Raw genomic sequence first — 14373 nt, 5'->3', positions numbered from 1 at the left:
CACGGGATGAACGCTGCGCCATTAGCTTCAGCTAACCACAGGTGTTGGAGTGAACAAGTAAAGAAAAAGCAGAACAAAACAAGTATGCATTAAAATAATAGCAGCTGACCATTTACCGTATGAAAATGAATACTTGAACGTTTATTTATTAACATTTAGGAACTCTAATAAGACTACAGTTTTTGTATCTGTAATGTAATAATGAAACAGGTACGAAATCAGTACAAAATAACGCCCCTTTCTGAGGAAGTAAAATAAAAATGAAAACGTATCATCACCCGTCCTCTTCGATGTATTCATCAGCGTCACAGCCAGCGAGAAAAATATTGGACAATCTTGTAGATAAATATTGACCACACCCTTTGCATTTATACTGGATGAGTCTTGTAGTCTTGTTCGTCCAAAATATTTGGCAGAGCTTCGCGTATCGTGCACTGGACTATTGCGCTACTAGGAGTCGCTGGTGTTTCAGTTTGGGGGTGAAGTTCCCGAAGGCGGAATGAAACCGATCGAGGAAAGCGGGGCAGCAGCGAACGCTTTACCTTCTTATTAGTTCTTTTGCCAGATTACGGCGGAAGATGGTGTGGGCCGACACTTCGATTCCGTTTCCTAGTCATATGACATGGCTGTATATGCCAGCAATATTCAGCATCGCGTAAAAAATAACCATTGTCCACTGTCTTGTGCCCCATTGAACTTTTTACCCATAACATATTTTATTGACAGCGTCCATACCGACTTTATGGCAGCTGTAATAGGTAATAATATCCGGTTCCTTTTTGTCACTGGTTTCCTTGCCAATCGCTCTCATCCATATGCATGATGAAAATCACAATGACGTCTTTCTTGCCGTTTTTATTTTGGAGCACGTACAACACCATGGCAACCGTGGTCTAGGGGTAGCGTCTTTCATTAATAACCAAAACGTCTTCAGTTCCGGGTTCGAAACCCGCCACAGATTAAATCTTGATTAATAATCATTATTGGTAGCCAAAGACTTCCGGAATAGGAAGACACCCTCATTCTGCCAACGGTCTTATCAAAGAGGGTGGAGGAGCGGTCAGAGTTTCAGGGCACTTTCTGCATCTTAGGGAGGCCAACTGCCCCAAAAGTGGAAGAATCGACAATGATCAACGGCATGAGAAAGAAGAAGGCATTAAAAACACATGACGTGTATTCACAGAACTTGTGGCCAGTAATTGAACATGTGTGGTGATGATCACTCCATCAGCAAAAGATTCCGGAACAGTTCCCCATTCGGATCTCCCGGGGGGTAGTGACAACAGGGAGGTGACCATGACAAAATAATTGAATAGCTAACGAGAGGATAACGATAAACGAGTCGGGACGTGGAATGTAGGAATCTTGAACGTGCTAGGGAAGCCAGATAATCTGAAAAGGGTAAGTAAATGCTCAATCTAGATATAGTAGGGTTCAGTGAAATGAAATTGAAAGAAGACGGGGGAGAATCAACAACAGCAGAAAATGGTAAAATGGGAGTAGTTTTCGTTCAACAACGAAAACGATAGTTCAGGTATGCATGCCGACGGCGTTGGCTGAAGATGAAGAGATAGTGAAAAGTATTTGAGGATATTGAAAGGGTAAAACAGTAAGTAAATGAAAATCTGATAGTCATGGGGGCTGTAATAGAGTTGTAGAAGTAGAAGCATTAGAAGAAAAGGTTACAAGAGAATAATGGACTTTGGACATGGTATGAGAGAGGAGGAAGACTAACCGAATTCTGTAATAAATTTCATCTAGTAATAGCGAGTACTCTGTTCAAGAATCACAAGAGGAGGAGGTATACTTGGAAAAGGCCGGTTGATATGGGAGGTTTTCAGTTGGAATACACCATGATCACTCAGAGATTCCGAAATCAGATACTGGATTGTAAGACGTACCCAGGGGCAGATATACTAGGGTTGTTCGGAAAGTAAGGAACTATGGGTCGCGAAATGGAAACCACAGTGAAAATCAAAACTGTTTTCTTTGCACATTTAGCTACACCTTCCAGGTACTTCTCTACATAGTCGCCGCTCCGACTTACACATTTTTTGGAGCGTTTTACCAAATTTTCAACACCATCGTCATAGAAGGCAGCCGCCTTTGCTTTCTGATGATTCTCTACGCTGGTATATAGCGCGTAGCCTGCACCCAAGTGTTTTCTTCGTATCCAGCGTTTCATGTGAACAGAGATGATACTCAGGACGAGCAAATTAGGGCTGAGTTGTGGGTGATCGAACAGTTCCCATCGAAAAGGCTGCAGAAGCATCTTCACTGCCCCTGCAGAGTGCGGCTGAGATTTGTCATGAAGAAGGAAGTGCATGGCAGTTGTGTTAGGTGGGCTGCATTCATTAAGGCGAAGCCTCTCAGCGGGCCCTCCTACTTGGCGGGAGACATTGTTGTTCTAGGCCCCTTTACTCGCTCACAGTGCGCTCACAACTGAAAAGAGTGTCTTGATGCTATCGACTGGCATACTAGAGACACTGACTAAAATGTCTGTGAAAAGCCTCGTCCGTTTTTCACAGTGGTTTCCATTTCGCGACCGATCGTTCCTCACTTTCCGAATAGCCCTCGTAGATTCAGATCACAGTTTAGTAGTGATGAAAAGTAGGCTGAAGTTCATGAGACTTGTCAGCAACAAACAAGGAGCAAAGAAGTGGGATACAGATGTACTAAGGAATGACGAGATAAGCTTAAAATTCTGTAAGGTTATAGGTAAAGCAATAGGGAATAGCTCAATGGGCAGTACAGTCGAAGAGGAATGGACATCTCTAAGAATGGCTCTCGTAGAAGTTGGAAAGAAACACATGGGTGCTAAGAATGTTACTGCGAAGAAACCATGGGTAACAGAAAAAATACTTCAGTTGATCGATGAAAGAAGGAAGTACAAAAAACATTCAGGGAAATTCAGGAATACTGAAATATAAGTCGATGAGGAATGAAACAATCAGGAAGTGCAGGGAACCTAAGATGAAATGTCTGCACGAAAAATGTGAAGAAATATGTTGTCGGAACGACTAATTCAGCATATAGGAAAGTCTAAACCGCCTTCGGAGACATTAAAAGCAATGGTGTTAAGATTGCAACGCGAATTCCACTTTCAAACGCAGAGGAGACAGCGGTTAGGTGGGAAGAGTACACTGAGGGCCTCTGTGAGAGAGAATATACGTCTGATGTGATACAAAACGAAAAAGGATTCAATTCAGAAGAGGTAGGGGATCTAGTATTAGAATCAGAGATTAAGAGACCTTAGGGGGACTTAAGATCAAAGAAAGCAGAACTGACAGACAACATTCCATCAGAATTTCTAAAATCATTTGTAAAGTGGGAATAAAACGACTATTCGCATTGTTGTGTAGAATGTATGAGTCTGGCGACATACCATGTGACTTTCGGAAAAATATAGTCCACACAATTCCGAAGACCGCAGGACCTGATAAGTGCAAAAATTTCGCACAATCTGCAAAACAGCTCATGAATCCAAGTTGCAGACAATAATAATTTATGGAGAATGGAAAAGAAAAATGACGCTGTGTTGGCGATCAGTTTGTCGTCAGGAAAGGTAAAGGCACGAGAGACGCAATTCTGACGTTGCAGGTGATAATGGAAGCAAAACTAAAGGTAAAAATCGAGACTTGTCCCAGAAAAAGCGTTTGACAATGTAAAATTGTGCAAGTTGTTCGAAATTCTGAGAAAAATAGGTCTAAGGAGAGACACGTGAAATACAGTATGTAAAGAGCCAAGAGACAATAATCAGAGTGGACGACAAAGAACGAAGTAAAGGGTACAAAACAGTGATTTAATCTTTCGCGTTTACTGTTCAATCTGTACATCGAAGAACCAAAGATTGAAATTAAAGAAAGGTTCAGGAGTGGAATTAAAATTCAAGGTGAAAAAATATCAATGATATGATTCCTGATGACATTGCTATCCTGAGTGAAAGTCAAGAAGAATTACAGCATCTGCTGAATGGAATGAAAAGTGTAATGAGTACAGAAAATGGGTCGAGAGTAAATCGAAGGTAGACGAAAGTAATGAGAAGTATCGGAAATGAGAACATCGAGAAAGTTAACACCAGGATTGTAGGGTCACGAAGTAGATGAACTTAAGGAATAGAGAAAACTAGAACAGAAGGGAATCGAAGCATTTGAGATATGGTGTTAAGGACGACTGTTGAAAATTAGGCAGACCGATAAGATACGGAGTGAAGAAGTTCCGCGCAGAATCGAAGAGGAAAGGAATGTGTGGAAAACACTGACAAGGAGAAGGGAACGGATAATAGGACATCTGATAAGACATCAGGGAGTGACTTCCGTGGTACTAGAGGTATCTGTAGAGGGCAAAAACTGTAGACAGAGAATGGAAATATCCCAAAAATTAAATGAGGTCATAGGTTGAAAGTGCTACTGTGAAATGAAGAGGTTGAGACAAGAGAGGTGTTCGTGGCGGTCCGCACGAAACCAGTCAGAAGACTGACGGCTCAAAAGAAAACATTCATAGTGCCGTCTTTGGTTAATGTAAACATACTAGAAATCGGTTCCCTCCTTCTATCTCTTTCAGTTCATTGGGGATTTGCAGTTGTTCTATCTGCGTGTCACCAATGAGGACGAACTATATTTCGAGGCAAAGTCGTGAAGGAGTGTGGTGTCGCTAACCCGCTGTCAGCTGTGATATTACGGCCGGAGTTAGTGGAGTAACCAGGCGTTCAAGCACGTCTACGGGTTTGCTGCTAACCGGAAAAGGACCGTCGGGTTGCTTTCTTCCATATATTTCTAAGTTCACTGCAGCTAGTCTTTATTCCATGTTTTGCAGGCTTGGACGGGTTATACTGGAAGAAATTACATCTGCCTCTGAAGGTCGCTAACTTTTCGTCTATTGTAATACCATCTCCTAGACAATTGAGTTGTTGGCAGTTCAGTACAAATCTCTGAATTCCACAAATATTTCACTCTTGCCTTATTCCTCTGTGTCAAACCTCAGAAGCCGTAATAAGAAACAGAACCCCACGAGAGTGATGGTGAGTTGGAAAATCTCAAGCCGGAATCCGTCCATAGCCCATAAATCCTCGAGGTTTAGTTTTCCAGCCTTATAGAGTCCACCATTATATAGAAACCCAATACATGCTTTCAACTCTGATTGATCAGTGAGTTTGACATCTCTTTCCCGTGATATTTTTTTCAGAATCAATATATCGGTTTATGGGACGTACAATGATGTCCAAAATTCTTCCACCAAATAAACAAACCCACGTATCTAAAATTGTGTGTATGCACTGATCTCTACCTATCGGGCCCGGGATTTTCCTTATTAGGTTGTGTTTCCTCCTTATCGACGAACGATAAGAAGGTTTTTTTTTTTTTTTGAGGAAATGAAGTCGATTACTTTCTTGCCCTTCTTTTTATGGTAAACGTAGAATTCATCGCCCTCTTCGCTATGAGATCAAACATCCATGTGGCTTTGCTTCGTTTCTGAACTGGTCTGTCGTTCTTCAATTATTTTCGTCGCATCCATGTCACTATCTTCTTCTGGTACATTGGAAACTGTTTTCCGTAGGCTTGGCACCGGGTCTTGCTTCGGTGCGGTTCTTTCCGTCCCTTTACGACGAACCTGCACCTACCTGTGAACATTGTCTCAGCAGATCATCAGTAGGAAAGCCGATTGAAACCTACTGTACTTCGACTTGAACCAGGCTGCAATTTAAGTCACGAATCTACGTTTCGGGAGAAAGTTTTCACACAAATGAAAGGTTGGAAATTTTGTCCTCAATTAATATATTCTGAAACTTAGGTGAACAAGTATCACTGCCAAGCCCGTGCTAGTCTTAACACAGTCACTCACAATCCCTTAGCAAGTTTATGGTGTTGCATTTCCCGATAACGTAATAGCTACAAAAATACTGATTGCTTTTGATTGATAATGCTCACCAAATATTAAGTCTGTCGGTACCAAATGGAATCAGTTTTTAGCCACCGACCTGCTCAATAAGCCACGCGGAAGATAAGTCTTTTCTCGTCACAAAATTCACTTAAAAATTCCGAAATTTATACACGCCCATCGGAATAATTATCCCATTTTACAACACTTTCGATGTATGAAACACAGCTAGATCCGGTAACTTCTCATTTCCATCGGAACTACTACTACACACGTTCGAACTGTTTCATGGCTAGGGTCCGACTCTTTCTAGAATACTCTAAGTCTTCTTTTCCAGCGAAGAATATTGTTTTACCATTGCTCAGTTTACTCAACAGCCAATAGCAAAACAACACTTTCCCGCATCAATCCGCGCTTTTCATCAATAACCAATCGCAAAATAGTAAACCTAACGGGTGCACTTTTACCGACGTAATTATCTAATATGCTGAAGTTTTGTTTATGCATTAAGTTATTTACTATTGTTATTTGCACCTGAATTAACTTTCCCTTTACCATAAACTTACTTTACAAAACTATTCTACAAAAATCCCCTTTGTCCATAACCATACTTCTTCGTAATGTTCCCACACTAAATCCTACTACATAACTCGTTAAACAATTACCTTCATATTAACCTTAAACCACACTCCTGCATCATTCATACTGCTAAAACACATTTATAACATCTTACATACACAAAAGACATAATAACACTTTATAAAAGTACTAGAACAGTTTATGAAAACATTCTATTAGTTTAGTGCACTCTAGTGGCCACAATCGAAACTAAAGTCACAGTCCCCCCTATCCAATATTGTCCTCTATCGGCTGATACATAAACTACATGTGCGCCCAGTCTCGCGTCACCATCTGTCGCTATCCACCTCTGAGACACATCTCCCACTTAACCGCCTCCAAGGCAGGATCGTCATACCGCGCTACGCCTCAGTCTGAAGGACTTGGTGCGGAACACGACAGACTAGAATTGTCATTAGGACTATTGTCACATCCATCAAAAAGGAGTTCCTTTATTTTTTCGATGTTAATAGGGTTACTGAGTTATATTTTTGTCCTGTGTCCATACTGACCTGTAATAAGACGATGATAGTAGATTATTATCCACAAACATTCATAGATAGCCTAAAATACAGTACTCAAATCAAGTCTAACATACACTACTGGCCATTAAAATTGCTACACCACGAAGATGATGTGCTACAGACGCGAAATTTAACAGACAGGAAGAAGATGCTGTGATATGCAAATGATTAGCTTTCCAGAGTATTCACACAACCTTGGCGCCGGTGACGACACCAACAACGTGCTGGTGAAACGTTGTTCTGATGTCTCGTGTAAGGAGGACAAATGTGTACCATCACGTTTCCGACTTTGATAACGGTCGGATTGTAGCCTATCACGATTGCGGTTTACCGTATCGCGACATTACTGCTCGCGTTGGTCGAGATCCAATGACTGTTAGCAGAATATGGATTCGGTGGGTTCAGGAGGGTAATACGGAACGTCGTGCTGGGTCCCAACGGCCTCGTATCACTAGCAGTCGAGATGACAGGCATCTTATCCGCATGGCTGTACGGATAGTGCAGACAGGTCTCGATCCCTCAGTCAACAGATGCGGGCGTTTGCAAGACAGCAACCATCTGCACGAACAGTTCGACGACGTTTGCAGCAGCATGGACTATCAGCTCGGAGACCATGGCTGCGGTTACCCTTGACGCTGCATCACAGACAGGAGCGCCTGCGATGGTGTACTCAACGACGCACCTGGGTCCACGAATGGCAAAACGTCATTTTTTCGGATGAATCCAGGTTCTGTTTACAGCATCATGATGGTCGCATTCGTGTTTGGCGACATCGCGGTGAGCTCACATTGGAAGCGTGTATTCGTCATCAACATACTGGCGTATCACCCGGCGTGATGGCATGGGGTGCCATTGGTTACACGTCTCGGTCATCTCTTGTTCACATTGACGGCACTTTGAACAGTGGACGTTACATTTCAGATGTGTTACGACTCGTGGCTCTCCCCTTCATTCGATCTCTGCGAAACTCTACATTTCAGCAGGATAATTCACGACCACGTGTTGCAGATCCTGTACGGCCCTTTCTGGATACAGAGAATGTTCGACTGCTGCCCTGGCCAGCACATTCTCCAGATCTCTCACCAATTGAAAACGTCTGGTCAATGGTGGCCGGGCAACTGGCTCGTCACAATACGCCAGTCACTACTCTTGATGAACTGTGTTATCGAGTTGAAGATGCATGGGCAGCTGTACCTGTATATGCCATCGAAGCTCTGTTTGACTCAATGCCCATGCGTATCAAGCCCGTTATTACGGCCAGAGGTGGTTGTTCTGGGTACTGATTTCTCAGGATCTATGCTCCCAAACTGCGTGAAAATATAATCACACGTCAGTTGTAGTATAATATATTTGTCCAATGAATACCCGTTTATGATCTGCATTTCTTCCTGGTGTAGCAGTTTTAATGGCCAGTAGTGTATATAATCGGATTGTACCTGTGGGATAAGCGAACATATTTGCCAACAGTATTTTATCGTCTAGTAAATAACTATTATTGAGAAACGTCATTATGCAAACGACCTACAGCAAGTATTAAAAGCGGAAAGCAGACATAATGTACTTGATAATAGGGTGGCGTAATATCTGTGAGATAGAAAACGGCCTCATACCGATCATCCAGCAGCGGACTAGAACACCACGCCACTGGCAGCAGTCTAGCGACTAGGCAGAGCGATAGAAGAGAGGGGGGGGGGGAGCTTGTTGCTAGAATACGTTGCTTTGTATCCGAGAGAATCCACGCGACTATTAGAGTATTAGGTAGCGGAAAATCCCAAGCTCACGACCAAGCATGGCAAGCAAGCAGGGCAAATGTCCGGTCAAACTACTCATCAAACTGTTCGGCTGGAATACCGGCACACTGGTAACGGCTGGCACACCGCAGTAACTGTCGCAGACCTCTATACCGTCAACGCCAGCACATGGGGCCCGCTGCTCGAACATTGGCACACTTGCAAAAGCTCCACGCTGACCCAAAACAAGTAGGCCGCGCCTCGTTCGCTGTCCTCTCCAAGACTCCACCCAACCCTCGGTCCGATTATCACTTTCGCCGCTCCTCAACTAGATACACCCCAGATACACAAAGACTGTGCTCAATTTCGGCAGGTATGAGATACCGACCCCGCTACACGGCTCAGAATAATTCACCTACATAAAATCCTAAGTAAATGACTTTTCACTGTCGTTAATGTCAGTCACGCACGAGCTGCATCTTCAAACCGCGTCTAACACTTAGTCTCAAGTTGCGTTATCATATTACCTGGCTTTCATAAATTAAAGAAAAGTCACAAAACCAACGCTAGTTTGTAAAACTAAAGAAACCACGGGTAACTTGAATTCATACTACATATTGTATCACGAAACTATCAGAATCAACCTTTGGATAAGATAATCCGTTTATCTGTACAGCGGATTTTCAGGCGGTAATATGGTAAACTGAGGGTGGGAAAAGATTGCTGAGTCCCACAGGGTTCAGTTATCACAGGATATGCCAGAGACAGGTTGCAAGGTACTCTTTATTTGCGGATAAGAGTTAATTTTACTTTATTTCCACTTTTGCTATTTCACATACGTAAAGTGAACGTATCAGCACTGCAGTACGTAAGGAGTAAGGAGGGAGCGGTAGTTTCCCACACTGGCTAACAGTTGCGGTTGGTCAGCTGGCATTTGCAGGGCCTGTGGGCTGAGGTGCAGATGCAGAAATCGCTCAATTCGTCAGCAGAGAGATACACAGGGAAAGTACATTTATTCTGGCGCGTATCAAGTAATTATTATTAATAAATATTTCCTAACGAATTTGCCACGCAGACATTGGGAGGAGGCTGTGGGTCATAAATACTATCTTTCAGTAATTTTACAATGACAGAAATCGTCGTTATTAATAAATAAAAGAATAACTTTGGCATAACCGATGATGTACGACCTTATACGAACTATACCGATTGTACGCTCAAGTTATAGGCTATGCGCCATAGTCGGCAGCCGTCGATAGAAAGACTTTTGATCTAATTATGCGGTAGACCATCCTCTCGTGTCGGTAATAGTTAACTTATAATCAGAGTGAACAAACTTACTTTACTCAGTTTCTGAAATAAAGGCACCGGAAAAGCTTCTTGTTTTAAAATTACTTGCACAGAAAGTAACCTCTTCCCACTTCTTTGCGTAAAACATAAAAAAAGTGTTGCACTTGCAGTATTCGACGGCGCCGCTGCAGCTTTGCAAGTGGACGCAAGACTACGAAAGTATCTCCACATAACAGGTAAGAAGAATTCCTACACGGCGGTTCACGAAGTCAGTTCAGGACGGCCTGGCTTAATTATCGTTAAACTCGGGAGGGAAAGAGTGGACAGTTATACTTACGCCTCATACTGGCTAAACTGAGACATTACTGGAGGTTTAGTATGACTGGAGTCCTCTTGCAAGGTCACAGGTGGAGGAGGCCATCAGGTGAAGCGAATGACCCCCTTTGCACTGTGGGAACAGCGTCCAACCCCTGACATTGCGTTCAAAAATTTCGACCAAGGACTACTAAAGATACATGACTATGATTTATGCTTGTGATGTAGTAAGAGCTCTATCCCGTTCCACCTTGAGCTTTCCTTGCTGCAGTCTCCAAAAGAGTAATCAAATCGAGAACTGACTGAAAACTCATCATGAAGGTAATTTGTGTGTGAAGCGAGCAAACAAGTATGTACCGCCCATTACGCGTCTCAGGACGGAATACGAACAGTGGTCACATGTTATGAAACATTCGTTTGGGAAACAAATAGTGGACATTTATAACTAAGCGTGGCACGTTTAAATCAAATATTCATGGTAGAAAGCTTCATGAAATATGTACAACTAATCTTGGCAGTCGCTACGAATATATAAGGGGGAGGGACAAAAACATGGAAAAACAGCGAGAATTGCATGCTTGATCATAACTGCATTTGCTAGCCAACCCAGCAGATTTCGTTGTTTTATCTGACCCCGAACGACATCTGTGCAGTTCTCAACACGTTGAAAGTGGCAGTCGTGGTAAGAACAGGGTTCTGTATAGTTCTGACCGCATTGTGTCGGAGCTAAGGGAATTCGAACGTGAGCAAATTGCTGGTGTTCCTTTGTTGGGTGGTTCCGTAACCAAGGGATCCCAAGTGTTCGTTGTTTTAAGAGTCACCTATATGCTAAATCAGAAGGCAGACGAAAGAGTGTGTTGAGTGGTCATGACTGATGGCCATAGAAGACAATTCTGACGAGAAATAAGGGGACGACAGCTGCTAAAATCACTACACCATTTAATGACGCACTCGCGATCCCTGTCAACAAAAAAAGCCACACCTGAGTGATGCAATTGCCCATAACAGGAAAACGTGGTGCTGAAGCTATAAAACCTGGGCTATGAACAAATGGAAGAAAGTTATTTGGTTTTGTGTCACACTGTTTCCAACTTATGGCCGAGTTCGAATCATGCACGGGTATAGTCAATGGTTTAGGCAAACATGTTGTGGTATTCTAAGGGCCTCAAGGTTATTCTGCAATTTCGCATACGTGCCAAAGACTACATTACTATTTTGGCTGATCAGGTCCATCCCACAGTACAGGGTTTGTTCGCCAATGGTCATGCTGTGTTCCGAAGCGAAAGTGCTCTCCTCAAGCCGCTCGCATCGTCCAGGACCGGTTATGTGAGCACGAGGACGAACTGTCGTATCTCCCCTGGCAATCTTAGTTATCAGACTTAGGTATTATTGGACATTTATTGTCTACTTTGGAGAGAAGGGTGCGTGATCGCTATCCATCTCCATCATCATTACCGTAGTTTTCCAAAGGAATAACCTGGTAAGATACACTAGAAAACTATACAGGAACTGCACTTATCCATTCCGAGACGACTGAAAGCTGCTTTCAATGCCAACGGATTTCTTGTTTCCATATATTCGTCCAAAATATGTATATGCTAACGGAGCTTTGGCAGAGAACGTGCCTGATATATATATATATATATATATATATATATATATATATATATATATATATATATATATGACAGGCACGTTCTTGGCCAAAGCTCCGTTAGCATTGTGTATTATTCTTAAGAAACATTCCCTTAGACTAAAACTGCAACTGCTCATAATATTTTTTTCGTCATATATGAGCATGGTCAACTTACAACATAAATGCTCTTGGGAGACCTACAACGATTATGTCAATACTGAGCACATCTTTTTCCAAACTTTTTGTTCACTGATAACAGAAGTCCACTTGTCGTTAAGACTTTATATTTACACGTTTCAGACCTGGCACACTATCAGAACATCTATCAAAAACAGCACAACCACAACGTATTAATAGTGAGCATACTTAAATTCATTGATGAGTATGTTCTCTTACAGAGTGAAAGAAATTAACACAGGATACCGTGTCATATATTTTAGTCTTAATATTTGTGGCCAACCGACAGCTTAGTGCCATTAGAGAAACAAGCTATCATTGCCTACTACCAGCTAGCACCGTTGTTGACGTTCGGGGCTTTGGATTGAAAGTCGACGCACAATTATTAACAGAAACAGTATAAGCAGCAAGCGTAGAAACATAAAACAGCAGAAAGCCCTCTTAAGGAAAATCAAAAACAATAGTTAGTAGTGTACATCATTGTACGTAGAACACTTTCGTTATTGGTCCGTGTCTGTGGAATTATGTGGCCTCCTTGATGAAAACACGTTTTGTTTATAACTCCCGAAACTAGTTTCGGTGAAATACAACCATCTTCAGTGGGCTTCTAACGTTTGTTGCACTGTTTGGTCCCAGACATATGTACAAATAATACTGTAGTACACCGTTCAGCCAGAACATTTTGACCACCAACCTAGTATCTATAGTAACCCGTCCAGGTGATAGCAGGGTCAGCCGGTGAGGAATGAGTGCTAGTCAGTCACACGTACTGCGTACAGAGTATCAGTGAGTGTGCTGTTTGTGGGTAGAATGGGGAAGGCGGGCGATCCATCTGAGTTTGACCGAGGGCAGATTGTGGTGGACTGGGGGTTCGGCACATGCATTTCGGAAACTGCGCTTGTCTAACAAGTGGCGAAACCAAGGTGAAACCACATCCAGACGTCGTGTGCTTGGAACCCCTGAGCGGACGTGTTAGGATGGGCAGACTGGTAAAACAGGACCAGCGGCGAACAGTGGCGGAACTAACATCAGACTTCAATGTTGGGCAGAATACAAGTGTGTCTGAATACACAGCGCACCGAACACTCCTAAAGAAGGGCCTCCGCAGTCGATTACCTATGCATGTGGCAATGTTAACACCACGAGATCAGCAACTACGAGTGAAATGGGCACGTGACCATCGGCTCTGGACTTTGGCACAGTGATAGTGTGGTTGTGTTTGATGGTCAACGACGAAGGTAAGTCACTTGTCGCACTGGACTGTACGTGTTCAGTATGGGCTAGTCATCACTGCAGATTGTTTACAACTAGTGCACACTTCGTATTTGCATTCAGAGGCCGAGATCGACGTGCTGTGAAAGACTTAACAGAGTTCCAAAGAGGGCAGATTTTGATGTCCCGATTATCTGGAGTACCAGCTACCTTACTGAATTTTTCAGAAGCAACTGTTTCAACAGTGATGACAACTTACTCAAAACATGGAAAGACATCCTCGTATAAACGTAATAGTGATCGAAAATCAACACTAAATGACAGAGATCGTCGTACGCTAATTGTGTAAAAAAGCACAAAACTACGGCGGCTGACTGCAGACTTCGAGACCCCGTATCTATCGACATTGTTGCGCGAGAACTCCACATATCATTAGTGACGACAACCATCATAGATCATGGACAGCTGATCAGTGGAAACACGTCATTCGGCCCGACGAGTCGAAGTTTTCGTTATTTCCAACATTGGGCCGGTTTACGTCTGGAGAGCGCCAAAAGAAGCCTACAATTCTGATTGCTTGGTTAAGCATGGAGGTGGAAGTTTGATAGTGTGGGCAGCCATATCAATGAATTCTGCTGGTCCCATCATTACTCTCAAACGCCATGTTACAGCCAACGATTATGTGAACATTTTATGTGATCAGGTGCACCCCATGATTCAAATGTGTCCCTCAACAATGATATTTCAGGACGTTAATGCACCCTTTCACACACCCAGAACAGTACAATCGTGCTATGAGGCACATGCTACTAAACTGCAGCGTCTTTCCTGGCCAGAACAGTCCTCGGACTCTTAATATTATCGAACTCTTTTGGATGGTATTAGAGCGAAGATTCCGGAACAGATTTCCGCCTCCATACTGGAGTTAGAAGAGGTTCTGATCGAAAAGTGGCATAACATTCCACTGGAGACTGTACAATCATTATATGCCAGC

The sequence above is a fragment of the Schistocerca nitens genome, chromosome 5 (genome assembly GCF_023898315.1).
Source record: "Schistocerca nitens isolate TAMUIC-IGC-003100 chromosome 5, iqSchNite1.1, whole genome shotgun sequence".
Taxonomy (NCBI): Eukaryota; Metazoa; Arthropoda; class Insecta; order Orthoptera; family Acrididae; genus Schistocerca; species Schistocerca nitens.
The sequence above is the reverse complement of the archived record's forward strand: the minus strand, read 5'-3'. Positions refer to the sequence as shown.